Raw genomic sequence first — 19,740 nt, forward strand, 5'->3', positions numbered from 1 at the left:
CTCTGTCTACATTATTATATTTCTATCTACATTATTATATTTTTGTCTGTTCAGCAAATTCACCCCACCTCATTGTTCCCAAACTTGACATGTAACAAAACCAATTAAAATACTTGTTAACTTAAATAAATAAAGACATGCAGAAGATATGACTGTTCAAAGCCTAGCAGCTTGTACTTGTGCATTTTTGTCTCCTCATTAATCTGTTTATGAAAAGGTTTGATTAGTTCCATATATTCAGCTTCTGAAGTTAATACCTTAGTGGTCTAAAGTGTTTGTACCAAAGCTAACACTGAATTTTCTTTCTACTGCAACAAACATGTAAATATGAACTGATTCGTGCATACAAACGATTTCCAAGATTGAGTTCAAGAACAATTTTCAAAAAAATGTTTAAAATGCTGTGCTGGGGAACAGCACAGGGCACCTCTTAGTTTATTCTGGCTAGGGAGACTTCATACACCCCTGTATTTGTCTATGCATGTGTGTGTCTGGTACAGAGACTCACATATTTTTAGTCATTATTCTATAGGATAATTTAAGAAATGCAGCAGTTCTGTACAGCTATTAACCCAGCCCCATCTGACCCAGCCCCATCTGCACTCACACAATCCCAATCTGATTTCTGCTACCTGCTCCTCTCTACGTGTTGCAGCACAGCTCAGCTTTGTCTCAGAGCAGGCTCCCACCCCTATCAACACTTCAGCATGTGCTGAGCCCCATTCCCATGGCCAGGGAGGGTTGGTTTGTATGCAGTTAAGTGCATGTATAAATATTTACAGAGTTTGAGGCATGGTCTGCCTAATTAGGTTTCCATAGCAATTAGCCCAATATCTTGATTAAGACCTGAGGCTGCTTTTATTATAATAAAAAAATAATACAACCCTCATTAGATTGAGATGATGAAACCAGAGCACTCTTACGAGAAGAGAGTAAATGTTGGCTCAGCAGCAGGGAATGGACTTAGCAGGGGCACAATGATAAAGCAAATGAAGGTGACGTTCTGCTGTGTGGGGAAATACTCAGCATCCCAAGACACAGGTTTAAGATCTACTGAGGAATTAGGCATCTTTGCTAAGAGCAGCCATCACACTGTTTTTCCTGGATTTTAAACCTGTTTCTGGTTTGCTCACATGATAGAGAAATGCCTACAGCTTTGTCTTTATCTCAGAAATCTTTGAGCAATTTTCAATATTAGTAGAGAACCCACACTGAAAGTGCAAAACACAGGGTCAGCAGAGCAATAACTTCTTTGCTGAGAGAGCATTTTGTGTCTCAACAGTTACTAATATTATACATATTAATTACTGTGAGCAGCAATCCATGAAGAAATTACATCTACAGAGCAGTTGTGCTTCTGCTGTAGGTTTGCAGCAGCCATAAGCAGAGAGGTCAGTGCTCCTGGCTGGTGGGACAGAGAGATGCACAGAAAAACTCCCCAGCCTTGTCTCTCCACCCAACATCTGCACTGAGTCAATAGGAGGGGCTGCCACTAACCCTGTAAAGCTCCAGCAACAAGTTCCTTCTTTACAGATACTGACAGCACTTCCCACTGAAACCAGCCTTAAGCCAGCAGTTGACCAGTGTTGAATATTATCTTTGTCTTGTTTTGTTATTTGGACATCATTATTTTTCTTCCTGCTTCATCAGTTTTCCTTTTTCCATACAAAGTTTCAATACAAACTAAAACAGTTCTGTATCCTTTCATGAAGTTTTTTAAAAAGGGAAGATGCTGCAGAGTACTGTTAGATCCACAGCAAATCTAGATTAAGCAAAATGGCAGCTCATTAGCTTTCATGGACAGGCATTTAAAGTACTTAAGAGGGGACATAGAGCACTGCCCTTTACATTTACTTTGGCACTAATATCAGATTAGAAAGAGAAAGGTTATTAAGTAAAGGTAATTGTCTGCTTTGTAGGGAGAATCTTTCTGAGGTACAGCCTGAGGCACTAAACTTTAAGAAGGTTAATTGTCTCATGGTGGAAGTCAAGCTATTACTGTTATTATGGACAGTTAGGAAAAATTCAGCCTGACATCCAAAGTCCAATAACGAGTCTCAAAGATGGAGTCGATTGGCTGATAGCCACAGGCCTATAATTAGAAAAACTGGCATTACAAAAATACAGATGAGGCAGTGGTGAGCCCTGTCTGTGCAGATGTGGTACAGCAGCTGGAGCCAGAAAGCAGCACAGGGGTGCTCTGACAGCCAGCCAGGAGCTGAGCCTAAGGGAACCCCTGAGCTGGGTGAGTGGAGGATGGCCCCAGGAGAGATTTCTGAGGAGAACATGATGCTGACCCCAGGTGAAGCCAGCCTGTCACTGCTCATTCTCATACATGACAAAACAAAGCACTGACCCTAAGAGCTGTAGAGGTTTGGCTGGGAGTTGGCCCTTGCAGCTGATTCCACCCTCTCAAAGAAGCTGACATTCTGTCCAAAGTGCCCAGAAAATGGTTAAAGGTTTTAATCCTCTTGGCTCTGCTCATACCCATCCTTCACACCTTGTTCAAGCCCCCTCAGTGCTTCTGTGTTCCCTTTTCCAAAATGTTTTAAGAGAAACTGCAGGAGCAAGAAGCTCAATCGTGCCAGGATGTAACTATGAAAAACATGCTGAGGGACAAGTCAAGGCTTCTTCTGCGCCTCTCCTGGGCACAGGTGGGGAAGACTGAATATTTGGATGGACAAAAATACCAAAATGTTCATACATGTGATTCTGGCTCAGACTTACAAACTGCCAGCAGAAACCTCAGCAGGAAGCCCCCTGCAAACACCCTCAGGAATAATGTTTCCCTCCATTTGAAAATACTTGATTCTGGTGGAGAGGCTTGAATAACAAAACTCCACCTCCTGGACAGCAAAGTTCTGGCTCAGCAGCTCTCTGTCCCCTCAATCACATCCAGATCCAAAGGAGAGGTTCACTTTCCAGCTCCCAACTTTTCCATTGTCTTTATAGCCCTAGACTGGGGATTTCTCCTCAGGTGCAGGAAAGCCTTTTCACCCATTAATCCACCTCTGTGCCACTCCAAGTATTGTCTTACTTGGGTTTCAGCTCTCTGGGTCTATGCAGGCAGGAGATGAGGGTTTTCCATCCCCACAGTTCTGTGCTGTACCAGGGAGGGACCTCTGTGACCTACACTGTGCTGACAAAGAGCTCTGGGATGTTTTACACCCTAAAACCCTCATGTGTTCCAGAAGAAGACAACTATTTCTTCTGTGTTTGCATCAATATTTAAACACCTCAGCATATCCTGCTGATAGCTTAATGGTAAAAGTCAGCTTGGGCATTTTCCTACCCCGGGTTGATTTTCATCCTCCAAAGCCCCCAGCAAATGATGTCTTTGCTGGTGCTCTTGTGAGAAGGAGCTGTCACCAACCACACTGCACAGATGGGACCAACAAAGGGACACAAATACAAGGAGCTTGTCCCCAGATTCTGTGACACAGCACCCTGAGGGTCCCAGGGCAGCCTTCTCTGCCAAAGGGGACCACAGCTCCAAAACCAGGGTGTGTGGGATCACAAGCAGCTCTGGACATGATAAATACATGAAAAAGAACAGGCTGAAGGCACAGTATGGGTCACACAGGTTAGACAGGAGGAGCAGTGATGCAGGGACTGATTTAGGACAATCTCTTGTTCCTCACTCAAGCACTCCAGTGTGCTGCTGGGAGTGTTTGCCCTCAAGACCCTGATTTTGAGCAGTCTGCTGATGGCTGGCTAAGAACAAGAGGAAGGTGTATGAATGTGCTTCAGTGACATGGTGTGATTGATCCAGAGAGACATATTTCAAGTAATCCCTCTGGACAGCACAGGCCAGGTCAGTGAGATGGCTGTGCTCAGGAACAAAGTCCTGCAGTCCAGACTGGACAAAGAGTCTGGGACCCAAAACTGTGCATTCCCTCAGAAAGAATTTTTTGTAGAAAGAAAAAACAGGAAAAGAAGAGCAGAGGCTGACATGATCATATAGGTTAAGCAGGGAAAGAAGCTGTCCTGTGCTCCTTCAAAGCCTGACATGAAGATGACCCCTGAGCTACACACTTCAGCTGTGAGGTGACTGATGTCAGGACAGGCAGGGGCTGCCCCTGCTGGGGCTGTCTCAGGGCACTTGCAAAGGAACCCCTTGGCAATGGCAACAGGGAAAGAAACTGGGGAGGACCTTGGGAAAGGCTCTTTCCTTGAGTTAAATGAACTCTTTGGAGACCAAGCCTGCTTTACTTGTTCCTTCCTTAAGGCTTCAGTTTGCTGAGCTTGGGCCTGTGCTGGTGAGTAGTCTGTCACACCATCTCCACTGCAGTGCCACTGAGAGGAGTAGCAGAACCCAACCACTGCAATCATACATTCTTAACAGCAGCCACTAAGACCTAGGCAAACCAGAGAAGCTCCAGGATACCTACTGACTGTAGCATTCCCTGAGTAGGAAAGCACAGCCTCACACAGACTTAGGCAGCTTGGAAGTTGATTCAGAGCTGCCCTACACCTTTGGCCTTGGTGGCTGTCCTACAGCAGGGTCCCTGTGGGTGAGTGCTGAGGTGACCTGCAGAGTTACCCCTGTTCAGGCTTGAGAAAACATTTAGTAATTAATGGAGCTGAGCCCTGTTCTCTGTATTCTTTGTGAGGACAATTAAGCTGTTTCAAAAGAAAAGCATAGGGTCAGGCAAAAATTCTCCTGTATGTGGGGTCCAATGGTAAATATTCTATACTGAACTGTGCTGATTCATACCAGTGGAGGGTCTGCCTCAGGAATGCTATCTGGAAAAGACAGCACAATTAATCCCTCCCACTTCAACCCCTTTCATTGTAGGACCACAACGTAGCAGAGTATTATTTCACTGTGGAAGAAACCAAAGCATGAGTTGACGCACTGGTTTCCTGGAGCACTGCAGCTTTCTCGTGATATTCCCAAGGAATGAGGGCCAGTGCATGGTGTGAGTTGATCATTGCACTCTCCTTTGTCCTTGTAATCCAGGCTGATAAAAGCCCAGGTCTCTGGACTTCCAGTCTAACACCATGTCCAGTGCACCCTTCCCATTGCTCCTTCTCAGGTGATGAATCTTCTCCCTGTGCCTCCAATTGCTCTTCCAAGTCTGCTTCCCCTGCTGCCTGCAGAGCCAGGACCTTCCATCCAGCTCAGGAGAATAAGGGCAGGATGAAGACATGAGTTGTAGGTAGCAGTTTCTTTCTGCTGCCAAGGAGGGAGGAAAGATGGTCCTCGAGCCATGGAAGTTGGCAGAGTCCCCGTGAGGCCATTCTCTGCTGGCCAGCCCTGCTGATGTTCTGTAGAACAAGAACTGGCCAGCACCCACAAGGCAAACCTGCTGCTGATTGCAGAGAGCTCCAGAAAGGTTAAAACACTCTCCCCCTTTTCACTCTGACATCTCTGCAACCCCTTCCTCCAGCCAGAGCTCCACTTAATAATTAATTGGAGAAATATGCCCCTTACCAAGCAGCAACCAGGACATTTAGATCCTCCTGAGGAAAGCTAAGTCTCTATTTCTGTAATGACTGGCAGCAGGAGATGGGAGGCATTTACAGAAGGAGGGTGGAGTGCTGTCGCCGCTGAATCAGGCTATCAACCTGTTCTTGCCAACCACTCCAGGGCTCAGTGCAGGGAATTTTCATCCCTCAGCATCTGCTGAGCTGGTCACAAGGTGCAGGTTACACCACAGTGGCACGGAGACATCAGAAAGCAGTACTTTCCCAAAGAGACAGGACAGAGGAAGACCAGAGGAAGACATGGGAGGCCCAAGCAGATCCCAGGTCAAGTCTCCCCTGCTGACATTGTGCTTCTGTCTCCTGTTCCAGCAAGACCAGAACACCAAAGTTTGTGAGATTTTAGCTCAGAGAAAATGAAAAAAATTTGCCTTCCAGATCATTACCTTTCCAGGGAAAACATCAAAAAGGGCCCTCTTTTCTCTCCTCAATGCTTTCCCATGCCATCCAGCTAGGCAGTTCTGGCCCTGGCTGGGGTGCCTGGGATGTTTCTATTCTGCCTTGAAGCTGTCTCTGCTTACAGGTGTGTCTGTAATACCACCCAGTCATGTACCAAGGTCCAGTGAGTAGGACATCTCTGGAAGTACAGGGAAATGAGATTTGTACTCCTCCATATCATAAGGGGGCCTGCAAAAGGGCTGCAGAGGGACTTTCTCCGAGGGCCTGTAGCAATGGGGCAAGGGTGGTGACTTTAAACTCACTGAGGGCAGGTTTAGATTAGACAGAAAGAAGGGGGTTTTTATAATGAGAATAATATAAGACTGGAACAAATTTCCCAGAGAATTTGTGAATGCCCCATCCCTGGAATTGTTCGAGACAAGGTTGGATGGAGTTTTGAGCAACCTGGTATAATGGAAGGTGTCCCTGCCCCTGGCAGGAGGGTTGGACTAGGTGACTTCAAAAGGTCTCTTCCAACCCAAATTATTCCACGATTCTACAATATGCAATGGTTTGTTCAAGTCTCAGATGTTCACTATATCTCCCAGATATGAATTTTCACTACCAGTATAATGTGAACAAGAATTCCTTACAGAGCAACCTGAGGTCCCCTGATCCAGAGTGCTAAGTGTTATTGTCATAGTCAACTGAACTAGAGATAATAGCTGTATGATTAGTTATATTTATGGCAAAGCCCTTATCATCACTCATTTTATGTGTGCTCTTCTCACCAATCCATATTTACTGCTTGGAACATTTCAGGCCCTTATACAGCCTCATAAATCCCATTTAATTTTGATTCAAGATGGGCAATGCTGCATCCTAAGGTGTTAGCTAAGCAAAGACCTAGCAAAAAAACCTACAAGAGCTTACATCTGATGGAGAGTGTACAATTCACATGCTACAGAATATCTCTGTGCTGGGAAAAGGTGTGGTATTTAGTAAGCAACTTAAAAAGGTGGAGCTAAAGCTATGTGAAAGGTTTAACTGACCAGTTCATTACTAAGTTGTGAAAGGTTTAACTGACCAGTTCATTACTAAGTTGTGAAAGGTTTAACTGACCAGTTCATTACTAAGTTACAATAATTCAAAATATCCCAGTCAAGGTGCTGGGAATTGCCTTTCATCATTTGTATCAGACTTTGTACTCAACAAGGACCGATAATGAAGATTTTCAATGTTATTTTAAAACTATTGTGGACATATATTCCTAACCTTTTTTTTCTGTTTGTGGGTAACTAAGGATCCCGAATTCGCAGACAATAGGATAAATGCATAACTAAATGTTGCAGTGAAAGCTTCCAGAAACAATATGATTTTTCTGGCAGTTACAAGGTATTAAAAATACATTAAGACATAGTGGAAGAGATTATTGATACTCACTGGAGGTGATCTCACGGGTATAATGGAGGTCATGCCAAGTCATGACAAGAAATTGCACAACAGTGTCTAGTTTAATTTCTCCAGTACACACTGTGCTGAACCCTCACTGTTCTCCACCTGTCCTGAAATACCTTGTTTTGACATAAAACACGAGAATATCTTGTCATTTGCCACCAAGCAGTCATGAGATCTCATAAAAGAGAGACTTTCTCTACTTACAGGTTCAGTGGCTTTCATGGCCCTATGGTGGCAGGTGGTGAGAGATCAGAGGAGGAACAGAGCTGACCTCTGAAACCTCATTTCCTCCCACCCCTCCAGAGATGGACACGCTGCCCAGGAGTCTCTGCACACTGCTCTCCAAAAGTGCCTCTCTGTTTACTCTGGAATGGCACCAGACCCATATTCCCTCTTTCAGTCCTCTCAGCCTACATGTGCCATATTCATGAGCCAAAAAAAACCAAGTTCAGGGTAGATCCCCACACTCTAAATGAGGAGGCAGGCACCCGAGTCCTCCAGGCTGGGATTTGTGCTGGAGCAAAGAAGTTTGGCCTCCCCCCCAGTCATCTTGGGATAAAAAGGCACTTCCCCCAAGACTGGCTCTTACTGGGGCAAAGAGAGAAAATTTGATCCTTTCAGACAAGAGTCTTCTTGTCCAGTAGGTTTTGCCTGTGAACATCTGCTTTAGACACACACTGAGTGCTTCCACCACTGTTTGCACTCTTCCTGGTTGGAGACATTTTGGTATCTGCCTTCCTGTAAATGATCCAGCTGTCCTCCATGGCCACTCTGATCATCCAAGCAGTCTTTCCTCTACGTTAGTACATATTCTGCCCATTTACTCTCCTTGTCCCAATGACTGTCTGCTACACTGACCACATCCTACAGTCCCCACCACACTCCCAAACCCAGGCTCCTGAGGAGAAGCTGCCACTTATGCCCAGCTGTAACAATTTTGCAATAAAGAAGAACCCAGGAACTGGCCAGTGTTGCTGAAAACCATTTTCATTTGGGTCATGTCAAATTTGTGAGTCTGTGTTTGGGATAAATGGCTCACAAGGCAATTTCTTTGGACTTGCAGAGTGCATTTTGAAAACCATCATGAGCTCTATTTCAAAACAGAGTGAGAAGAGAGAGTATCGTTCATTATAAAACCCAAAACTTCACATTGGCTGCTCTCTCATTAAAGGATTTAAGATGTTGTTGTTTTCTGATAAGCAGCAGTTGGGATGTTCCTGAATACATTTCAGTGCTGGATACATTTGGTTCCTTCCTTTCTTGGATGCCTTTGCTTTTTCCCTGATAACAAAAGCTTTCTATCTGGGGCACCTTATGCAATTTATCCTTTTGTCTCTTCCACCAACCAAAAGGACCAAAAAAATGACTAAGACAACATCATGACTGGGCTGCAGTCCCAGGCTGGCATCCCTAGCTCTGATGTTTCAGGCAACAAGGAGATTTTTCAGGAAGTAATTTCCAGGGGAGATCCTCAATCTGCAGTCCCCAACACATGTAAATTTTCTCTGGTGCTTTACAGGTGCCACTAGTGCCTTCATTAAAGAAAATGTAGCAAGGTTTGGGATCAGGGGTCCTGATTCCACAAGCTCTACTGTCCCATATCTTTGTACCACGTGGGATTTAGAGAGGTGGTGATGCAGATGAAGGAGCAGCAGTAGCTCTGGCAGGCCTCTCTGAGCTACCTTTAGGACCAACACAGCAGGAAAGACCTTGGTGCAGGCTGAAAACCTGCCTAGGAATCCAAGCAAGCATTAGGGTAGCAGCGAGTGCTGTTGCCAGGACTACACAGATACTGGTAGCCAACCCAGCCAGGTCAACACCAAGCATTTTGTTAATAAAATCTCTGGTTATGCCACGCTGCAGAAATAACTCCCAGCCAAGGGCAGTTCCACAGGGAGAGGATCACTGTGTGCCTGTGCATCAGCTGAAGTCAGGTCATGGTGTGCAGATGGCAAGGAAGAGCAAAAGAAAAGAAATGCCTGTGTTTTACAAATAGGGGAACTGAGACACAGATGGAATAGGCAGCTAGTGTACAACCCTGAGTACATGCTGAGAAAAAGGAATGCTGAGATAAAGCCAGGGACTGAGCAAGTTCTCCAGAGTCTAAAGTCAGGGCGCCAGTCATGATGTCAGCACTACACACATGCACACACACAACCTCTCTGGCATCTGCCCTGTGGGAAGCAAGGAATTTAATATTTATCTCTTGGAGCCTTTCCTGACAAATAAAATAATGAATATCTGTACAGCCCTTTAAGAGCCTTGAACAGAAGGCTCCATCAAAGCAATGTATTAATAGTTTGTTTGTTTTTGAAAAAGGGAACAGATGGACAAAATCTTGGAAAAAGGAAGAGAGAAGCAAGATGTGATTCTATGTTGTAAAATTCCTTTCCCACTTCCAGAAGTGACTAATACTCTCCACTTGGTGCTATTGTACAACAGAGACAAAAGGTAATGCGTTTGCTACCATATTTTTCTTTTGGTATGTTTAGAAATCTCTTCATCAAGCAAAGCTCCAGACTGCTGGCCCCACTCTCCACTGTTTTAACAAAAACCTGACACAGAGTTGCCAGTTGATAAAGCCATTTTCTGGCCTTTTTTTTTTTCCTTATCTCCCTTGCTCTTAGGGAAGTGATGAGGCATTGTCAGGCACAGAGTGCCTGAGTGCTGGGTTGCAGGGGACACCTCACAGCAGCTCTATAGATTTCCACTGACAGATCACGTAGCACCACTCTAGGCAGACTCAGCTCTTCCTTGCTGCTCGAGGTCTTACTTATTTCTGCCACTTTGGTGCAGCATCCTTGTGGATGTTTTCAGAAAGCAAACCCGGTTTGTCCTGGGTTCCTCACTGATTTGCTTTTAGAACTGCAAAGAACCTCTAGCACCAAACTCCGAGCGTGCCTTCACCTAAAGATTCTTTAATGAAACAGCAATGGCCACTTGAAAGCTCACAACAAGAGCAGGAACGGAGCTGAGTTTTCCTGTTTCCAAGTGCCTGTGCTTGAGCGGAACTTTGTACCAAGTATAGCCAGGAAAGCCCTTTCAGTTCAACAGAACCCAGCAGAGTCCAACAGCAAGCAAACATCTTCACAGCCTCTGAGGTGGCTTCCATTAATACCCACATAGCTCCTAACAGCTTCTGAAGTAATTTTTAAAGCCATAAACCTGCTTCAGCCTCATCCAGGCCTTTAACAGGCAGGTGAGCTGCATGCTAGGTAAAGAAATGTATTCAGCTCCACAGGAGAATTTGAAGTGTTACAGCACAGCATGGGTTCCAGGCAGAAAGGGACCACGCTGAAATATTTCCCATAAAATAAAATTCCAGCCAGCTGTATTTTATGATTATGTTTAATTACCAATAGATCACATATATACCTGCCTGTATTTTCACATGTATTTATATGAAAGATCACTACAATCAGAGTTGAAAGGTTTCATTAAAAAAAGCCAGAAGATGAATGTTGTCAGAACCTTTTCCTGCATCATAGCAAAACCAAAATCTCAGTAACAACAGGACTCTTACAGCTTTTCAATTCTCTGCAACAGAAGGCTCAGCTGAAAGCGCAAAAATCCAGTATAACTCCGCAGGATGGAGGGCAGCAGGAATCATAGAAAGGTTCCTCCTCTAGCAGAACTCCTGATGGCCTGAACATCCTGGACTTCTCTTAAGACACCATTTTAACCCCTGCATGTCCTGCCAGGGGCTGGAGCACAGTGCTGACTGACCGGCTGACAGACAGCCATCACTACTATCTCTTTACAAGGCATGGAGTTTCTGGGAGTCAGCAAGTTCTCACTGCTGATTCAGATTTGATCAGATGTGGCTTGAGATGGTGCAGCTGAATCTGAATATCTTTGCTATTGAATGTACAAGTTGGAGCACAGAACCAGATTTCCAGCTTCAATGAAGCACATTAATTACCTCTGCACAAGGTTTATGCACATCACCACAGGCAGAGTTTGCCTGGCAGTGCCCAGCCACTCCAGAGGTTAAAAAGAGGAGGGAGAGATTTGTCAGGAACACCAGAACCACCAAGGTGCTGTAATTGCTGATAATCAAAATACCTTCATGTTTCTCATCACATGAAGATTGCTGGTACTGGGAAGAGGGTTGCTTAACTGTGTGCCCCATTCCTTCCAACCCTTCCTGCCATCCACACAGTCACACACTGGAAAATACCTGTGTAAGGAGCATCCCTGGGCTCCACTGGCACTGTGAAGAGCTTGGCATTGCCAGAGTGAATCCCACGGGAGAGGCAACAGCAGGATCATCACAGCCACAGCCCTGCTGGGCACTCGGGGAGGAACAAAGCGATCCCGAGGAACACAAAATCCTCACAACAGCGTGCCTCCACTCTGAGTTTGCTTACAAGGAGATGAACCGTGGTCCCCTGCAGGGAGGCTCCTGCCTCTCTGCAGTGAAAGGCATCGCAGTCAGGGGCAGCACTCCCTCCCTTTCCACCGTAGGGCCGATTCCCGGAGCTCCAGCCAAGGAGCTATCCTGGGGAAGCGGGGCTGGGGCCGGCGTTCAGCACCAGCGGGAAGGGGAAAGCTCAGCCCGGACTGAGCCCCTGAAACCTCCGGGTGTGGCCAGGGCACAGACCGGGTCACCAGCCCCCAGGGGGACAAACGGGGCACGGAGGGGAGGCTCAGGCTGCTGAGTCCAGTCTCCTGCTGCTGGAAGTAAACATATCCCAGGACTTTACCAGGTTCATCTTCTAGCTGCTCCAGGCCACCGGGTTTCTGTCTGGCTTTGTTCTCGCAGCAGTTCTGCTGGGAACTGCTTTCCAGCCTTTCTTCTGGAGTGGGGCTACCGAGGGCAGGGCAGTGCTGCCGTGATCTAATGCTGTGTTTTAACACACAGGAACAATGTTTATACAGAATACAGCTCGAACAGCACACGTGCAGGGAAGCAAAGTTCAAGTTCTCTTGTGCCAAGGCACTGGAGCAAGCAAGCACCCAAGTGGGTTGCATGCATGCCAAGGATGGAACGAGTGTTTCATGTACAGCTACTTACAGATGCACTTCTGTCCACACCAGGGTCAAAGGCCTGTTACAACAGAGAGCTTTCTAAAACAGAGATGTGGGTCCTGCTCCAGAGTGCTCGTGCTCTGTGCGCAGGTCTCCAGAGATACTCAGCTGTGAGGCCAATTTTGCTGTGCAGGCTGGAGTGAGCCACCCATCATCTGTGTCAGCAAAGCAGGGACTCCTGCACTCCGAGATCCCTGGATGAAGATCATCACTCAATACCAAGTTCTTTGCAGTTTCATTTCACCATCTGACTTCTACCACAGCCAGTGCTCTATATAGAAATGTCATTTGCTTCATCTCACAAATCCACTGATGAGCTGTTACAGGCCCAGATGTCAAGCTTTAGAACAGGGGGGAAAAAAAAGGTATTTGGAGTAGTTTTGTATTTTATTTAATAGAAAAATAAATTAGGCACTTCTCTGTTAGAAATGCAATGACAGCACTGAGCTAGTGGATGGATCTTCTCTAAACAGATTAAAAGGACTATCCACAGCACCAGAAAATAAAATGTTTTGGTTCTTCTAATCCCCAGTAGGAAGGAGCAATGGGGAGAGTGCAGGTACGGGCATGCCTGGAGGAAAGGATGGACACACATGCTGTAGTGTCAAAGTTGCAGCACTGTCAGCCCAGCCTCACAAAAATCAGGGGTTAAGGCACTAGAAAAATTTAAAGCAAAGGAAAATACAAATACTTTGATGTGGAAGGTGTGCACTCTTACTTGTGCTTTTTCCCTCAGCCAACATATGCATTAGAAAAGAAACTTTAATAAAGAGATTTAGCTGTGAATTCCAGGGGCAGGGTCCCTACAGAAGACAGAAGGATGATAAAAATGGGAGGAGCTGTGTGTGCTGAGCGATAATCTAACTTCACTTGCTGTAACAACTGTCATGGGACAAGAAAAGCAGCAATTAATTATGATCATATTCTTTTTAAAACTTCTTTTGCTTTGAGAGTTCACTGTTAGTAAAGGAGCCAAAGGTTTTATTTTTAGAGTATGGCTTTTGTTTTGACATTGCCCAGTCATGATCACACAAAATCTCTGTGTGACAGGGGATGTAAAAGGGTGTGTACAGGGGGTCTCTGGAATTGCTCCAGCCCATCCTCCCCAGGTGTCATCCAAATCTCTGAGCAGACATTTTCATTTTCCCTGCACAGTCCAAGCATATGCAAAAGGGTGGGAAACAACCTCCTGCTTTTTCTACAACTGAGCACAGCGATATAAAAACCTCATTCTCTCTCCTTTTATGTTGCCTATAAAGCTCCAAATGTTGCTCTTAAATGGAGTCCCCCTCATGCATATAATTGAGTGAGTGATTTCTCAGCCACCTGCATTATGATTTTACTGGGCCAAATGTTGCCCATTTCCTCTGTTAAAGCACTTTTTGCTGAGTTTTCAGCTGCTGCTATGCATGAATTTTCCAGAGCAAGCGCAGACAGCAAGCGGCGTAGAACAATTAACACTTCCAGCTAACCTTATTAACTTCCATGGTGCATCAACAATATAAGATTCAGATTGATGTCACTTGCTGCTTTCTTAGCAAGACTGAAAATCCTGTGCACTTTCCTTTCCTGAGAGCCTACATGCAGAAATAAAAGCCCAGCAGTTCCAGAGATAATTCATTACCACCACACTGGAGTGAAGGCAATAGCTGCCTGACAGTGATGCGTAGGAAGGCTGACTTCCTCTTGCTCCTGCCAGGCTGGATTTTCTGATGTCTAATAATGCAGCTGAGCTCAATTTGCAACCTGAGCTGCAGAAGGATTTCCCCTTCCTTTGTAAGACTGGTCACAAAAACAGTAAGAAAGTAAAAATCTCCTTTACTTCACACTTAGCTTATTTTATTTCATTGGCGCATGTTTTTTTGTGAATTGCTTACTAAAACATCGTATGGGCATCGCTGTCCAGCTTTCAAAGGTGTTTGGAAAACAGAGGAAAACCATAACAATTTCTGTTCTACAAATGGGGAAACTAAGGCATCAAATGTCATAAGGACATCCCAACATTTGCACAGGTCAACATGCAGCTAAATTTTTCCCAGTTCAGGGTTCTAATGGACCAACACCTGCTTTGTCTGATACCTGGGAAAAATGGAATAAAACTTTGACAGTCTCAGATTTGACAAAGCTTTCCTTTTTTTATCCCCATTGAACATTATGTTTTAATGCAACGTTAAGGTGCAAGTACTGAAAAACCAGAAATCCTCCTAGATCATTAAAACCAAAAGTTGCATAAAAAAACATTTTTAGCAGTATTTTCTCATAAAGACTTGGTTTAGCTTCAAAACCTGCTGTTCCCTACCAGATTGTTTCTGGGGGAAAACCAACCAAATATAAAGAACAATTGAAACAAGACAGACTCTTCTGTACATGGTCATGGTACCTTCATCAAGACAGACAACTCAGAGCAAATCAGACCAACTGCACCCACAAAAATAAATAATCCTGAGGTCTCTGTGCAACAGTTCACTTCCACCCCATGCTGGCCACTCACTCCTCCTCTGCCCCTCAAAAACTCTTGACCTGCGTGAAATTTGGAGATTAGGGGGGTCTCTCTTCCCCTGTCCTCCAGATGGACTTTATTTCCTACCAGGTTTTTAGCCCAAGGGTGAATTGCAGCCTCCTTCTCCCCAGGGGAACAGGCCAGAGAGTTTCAGCAAAGGCTGGGATTCACCCATGGGCCTGTCTCAAAGCAGGTTGCAACACCCAACCTTGGATAGTTCCCAGGCCTCTACTGCTTTTCCACTGGGAAATTTTTTTTAACCTGGAATGTTCCAGTTTAATTTTTACCAACAATCAGCTTTTGGACCAAATAAGATTTTTCTCTGGTGTTTTTTTTTGGATTTGTTTTGGTTTTTTGATGGGGAAAGGGAGTGGTGGTATTATTTTTTAAATTTTTTAAATTTGCATTTTATTCTCCCATGTCTAGATGCATTTTTATAGCTCATAAGACTTTGAAACGCCACCCTCAGTACATCATAACCATGCCTTAGATAATGATCTAACTGTATTCATATTTTGCTATCTTCCAGGCTAGTTTAAATGGATGTTTTGATTCCTGGCAAATTCACAAATTAGGTGGCAAGGGGTAAATATGCAGTACTTAACATGCACAGCAAAATCAAGGACATGTTGATCTTGGTTAGGCTTTACATTCAGGGTAAACAAAGTCCTGCAAATTCCATAAAGAAAAGCTAAAAATTAAAGAACATGACTCTTTTTTTTCTGTCCAGTGAAGATTTTTTTCTTTTTTTGCACCCCTGTTTTAGGGTTTAACTCCTTCCTGTTGCTGTGTAGAGAATTTTTTCCAAGTTGGGTAAGGTTTATGGAAAGAGCTGTCACCCCTTCTAGCCTGACCTAGTCACCTTCTTTCTGGAGAAATAGGTCACAAGTTACAATAAGTGAAAAAGACCCAGTAATCCTGCCTTGTCCTCCTCCTGGTGGTGCAGAATTACATCCTATAATCTGTTTTCCAGGGCAGAGCCTATTACTTTAAGAGACAGGGCACAGACCAGATGCTACAGGTGTCACTCACCCAGCACATTGTCCTGGGTGTCATGAATTTTTTGGCTGCTATGGACAGTTTATTCCTTTCTCTCCTGAAATTTGCCACCCAGGACCTGCATGGTCAATACCTGCTGCTTCTTAAGATGGTGCAAACTGTCTGTTCATGAAGCACCTGGGTGCACAGAGTACCCTTAGGTGGCACTGGTTAGGGGGCAGCTGATTTCTGTCTTGGAGCACGAATTCCCCAAGTATTTTTATCCTGTCCAATGTAACTAAGGAAACTCACCAAACCCTTTGGGACTTCTTGACCTCAAGCTGGGATAGTGATAGCTGCAGTCTAATATACACCTCTCCACTAACACAGGGGATTTATTCTGTATTGATTTTTAGAAATACAGTAGAGAAATAGCCCTTCCACAAATGAAACTAATTTGCTCCAGCTTCTTCTTCTAGAGACTACCAAAGCACAACAGCCACTTTGAGCTGTAGCCTAATCCATGTGGAAAGTTCCACCTTTGGCAGAAGTGGCCAAGGAAGGCAGCTGCTGGTTCACCCTCAGCAGAGCTGAGTCAGAAAGGGACTGTGGGCAGGCTGTGCCTGGCAGGGTAGGAAGCAGAAGAGACAAGTGGTTAGATCCTTGAGGGCTAGAGGGTTATTTGGAGACGAGATCCTGTTGGGTGACTAACAGAAAAGAGGTAAAAAGAGATGTAGTTTTTGTTCTGTGATAACCTATGCAACATAAACAGAAATTATTTCTTCAGCTTGAAAATCTAATAGGGACAAGTGTAACAGGAGGAAGGCAAAAGGAGTAAGATTGAGGAGGGCATGGGAATTATCATGCATGACATAGCACCCAGGGTGTGAATACCAAGCACATCTGAAGATGAAAAGCTAGGTCTTGTTGTCCTCTCTCACCACGACAAGGGTCAGGTCCAAGCAGGAGCACGTGACACGGGTCACGTTCGTGGCAGAAGCTGCAAGTGTACGTGAGGGCAGTCAGGACTTGGCATCAGAGCCAGCACCAGATAAGGAAATGCAACCAGCAAGTAAAGGCAGGACCTGGCAGCCAGTGCTGCCTGTAGGACCCAGCTCCTCAGCCTCGGATGGGGTTTGCAGAAATCATCAATACTCCTGCAGCCTTCATGCCACTCTCCTCATTACAAAGTATGGGGGCACCTGGGAGGGTGCACAGGGAAAGCAGCCATTTACTGGTAGTGGTATTTGCATCATGATTTGGTACCCAGCTGGCCTGGGAAAACAGGCACCAAGGACCCAAGACAGTGGTTTGGATTTTTTAAGTGAGGAAAAAAAAAAACAAAAAAGAAAGAAGACTGGGTGCATGATGGCTTCTGAGCAAATGGGTGGGTACTTGCTCCAGACCTGCCCTCCCTTCCCCAACCACACCAGCTGTGACTTTGCCTCTTCACAGGCATGTGATGGACCTGGCACCTCATGTTTTAGAGAATAAAGCTAAGTGAAGGAAGGAAAAGGAAAGGAATTATGTTCTTCAAGCAGGGGATGGGAGCACAGCCCCATGTGTTACTCTGCTCCAGTTTGCAGCAGCTTGTTTAGTTTCTAGAGTGATACTTACTTGTACCATGGCCTGATTTTTTTCTGAGAAAGAAGCTTCATAGTTACTGAGTTTTGCTCTTTACCAACACAAGAGGATCCCAGAGATGACAGCAAGCTGGTGGTAGATTTAGACCTGGCTCCTGTGCATGCTCTGCTCACCAGCCTGATTCCCTTTCCTTAGGGCAGCAGTCATGCAGGGTCTAACAGAACTAAAACACCAAACCACCAGACAGAACCTAAGCCCTAGAGCACTTAAATGCACTATAATACCAAAACCATTGAGTCCCACTGCTCCCATCCCTTAGATGGGAGCCTCAGGCTTGTCCCCAGATCATGGCAAAGCTGCCAAGAGCCTCACCAGCAGCCAGTCCTGGAGCTGCACTGGGCAGGCTCCTGCTGAGCTGCCTCTGCTTCTGCAGGGCCACAAACCCCCTGGGACCAGCACAGCAGACAGGAGGAACCATATGAAGATGAGAGGTCTAGCCCACACCAGCAGCTCATTTCACACACAACCCTAAACTCTGATTTGGTTTAGCTGCCAAACTACCAGATTTCTGCCTTACCCACAACCACCAGATGCAGCTCAGGTGAAACCCAGACCTTCGTACAGTTTCCCAGAACTTCCTTCCAGCTGAGACACCACCTCACTCAGTGAGTCTTGGGTCACCTGGTAGAGGTACCATGAAATTACAGTTATCACATTTCCCTTGTTCTTTCCTGTCCATGTAGTCTGTGAGGCAGCCTGCTCCCCTGACAGTGTTACCAGAAAAGCACCCAAGGGTAAATAAATACAAGCACCAAGGTACAAGTACTGATACATGGGGTATGCAACATATTTGTGGGAGAAGTTAGTTTTCTTCCCAACACACAGATCCATCTCCCACTAGAAAGAGGAACCAGGAAACACACAGATTTTTGTTTTTTTTTTTTTTTCATTTTTCTTTACCTCACTGGCCAGTCCAGCTGATTTCTGTCATTTGCCCTTGTTTGTGGTGGTGGGTGACACCAGCCCTTGGCCGAGGGCTGAGAAAAGCACAGTTACTCCCTCCTCCCCCAGCACCTTGTGCTCTGACTTCCCCGTTGGGACACTGTGGTATTGTGTCCTGCCCTGGCACGGGTGGCTGCATGCAGATGCCACTGCCATCCAGATAATCAGCAGTTATTGCTGTGACAGTCTCTGAATATCACTACTCAGAGGAAAATTTTGGTGTGTTTATTAGGCCAGGGTGGTTTCTGAGAACACAAGTGGGATTGGGGTCCCTCATCCCCACAGCCCAGACACGAGAATGTGAGTGCCTTGCACCTGTCAGCAAGCCTTATTGCCAACAGAGAGGAGCTGTATTTGATTTTTTTTTTTTAACAGCTCAGTAGATCATGTCAGCAGACAACAATGTGCTCACTCCACAAGACACAGAATTTGACAGGCAAAACAACCTGCCAGTTACTTATCATTAGTGCAAATGACTGATTTTTCGGTTCACCGGCAGTTCAGAATAATCTGAAGGTTTTATTTTGAGTCAAACTGAAGAAATTTTTTTCCAGAACTTTCAGCTCACCTTGATATTTCACATTCTACTCCAATCTCTTTTAAATAAAACTTTTTATTATCTTCTAAAAAATGCAAAAAACAAAAGAGAGATGCTTCATTTGATCCAAAATTATTTCCATTATTTTAACTTCCAGCTTATAAGAGAAGCGGGCTGGGGGGGGGGAAGGAATTCAAGAGCAGATAGTTCTCACAGTAAAATTATGGTCCCTAGATTTTCCTTGAAAAAAACCTTGTAATAAAAATTTTGGGACAGCCCCTTAGCCTGCTTCTGCCCTGCTTCCCCCACCCTTCCCAGTCAGGCTGCAAAGCCCATCACCCACATTTATTTTTTGTAGGCTTAGAGATCACAAGTCAAAAGGGAAAGAGCTGCTCATTTCCCATCACTCTTCTCCCTCACTCCCAACAGTGTCCAAGGTCTTTTGCACATCAGTGAATCCCATTCTGCCTCATCCCTGACTATTTCAGCCATCCAGAGCCAGCCTTATGCCATCCACTGGCTTGGAAATAAAAACACATTTAAGAGTCAACCAAGGGAAAAAAAAAAAGAAAAAAAATCAAAAAGAGGCAGTAGGTGTGCAGGCCAACCCTGCAGGTGCTTCTGCAATTGAGTCTTGGCTCAGGGCAGTAAGTGTTAGTGACTTTTAATTTCCTCTGTCCCCAGGCATCCTGGATAATATCACTCAGATAGCTCCAGTTCAACTCCTGACCTGGCAGACAGTGCTGGGTATCCCACCGTGCTCCATTGAGTACACTAAGCCTCA

At 45.2% G+C, this 19,740-nt stretch overlaps 1 protein-coding gene across 1 annotated transcript in view; it reads right to left on the reverse strand.

The window, feature by feature from the left end:
- The window catches only part of LPP (LIM domain containing preferred translocation partner in lipoma), a 370,626-nt gene extending 358,463 nt beyond the window's left edge, over window positions 1-12,163 (reverse strand). The window contains exon 1 of the mRNA XM_059855503.1: window positions 11,504-12,163. The gene's annotated coding sequence lies outside the window, so the exon portion shown is untranslated. The remainder of the gene's footprint in view (window positions 1-11,503) is intronic.
- Window positions 12,164-19,740: the final 7,577 nt, after the last annotated feature.

The sequence above is a fragment of the Haemorhous mexicanus genome, chromosome 10 (assembly GCF_027477595.1).
Source record: "Haemorhous mexicanus isolate bHaeMex1 chromosome 10, bHaeMex1.pri, whole genome shotgun sequence".
NCBI lineage: Eukaryota > Metazoa > Chordata > Aves > Passeriformes > Fringillidae > Haemorhous > Haemorhous mexicanus.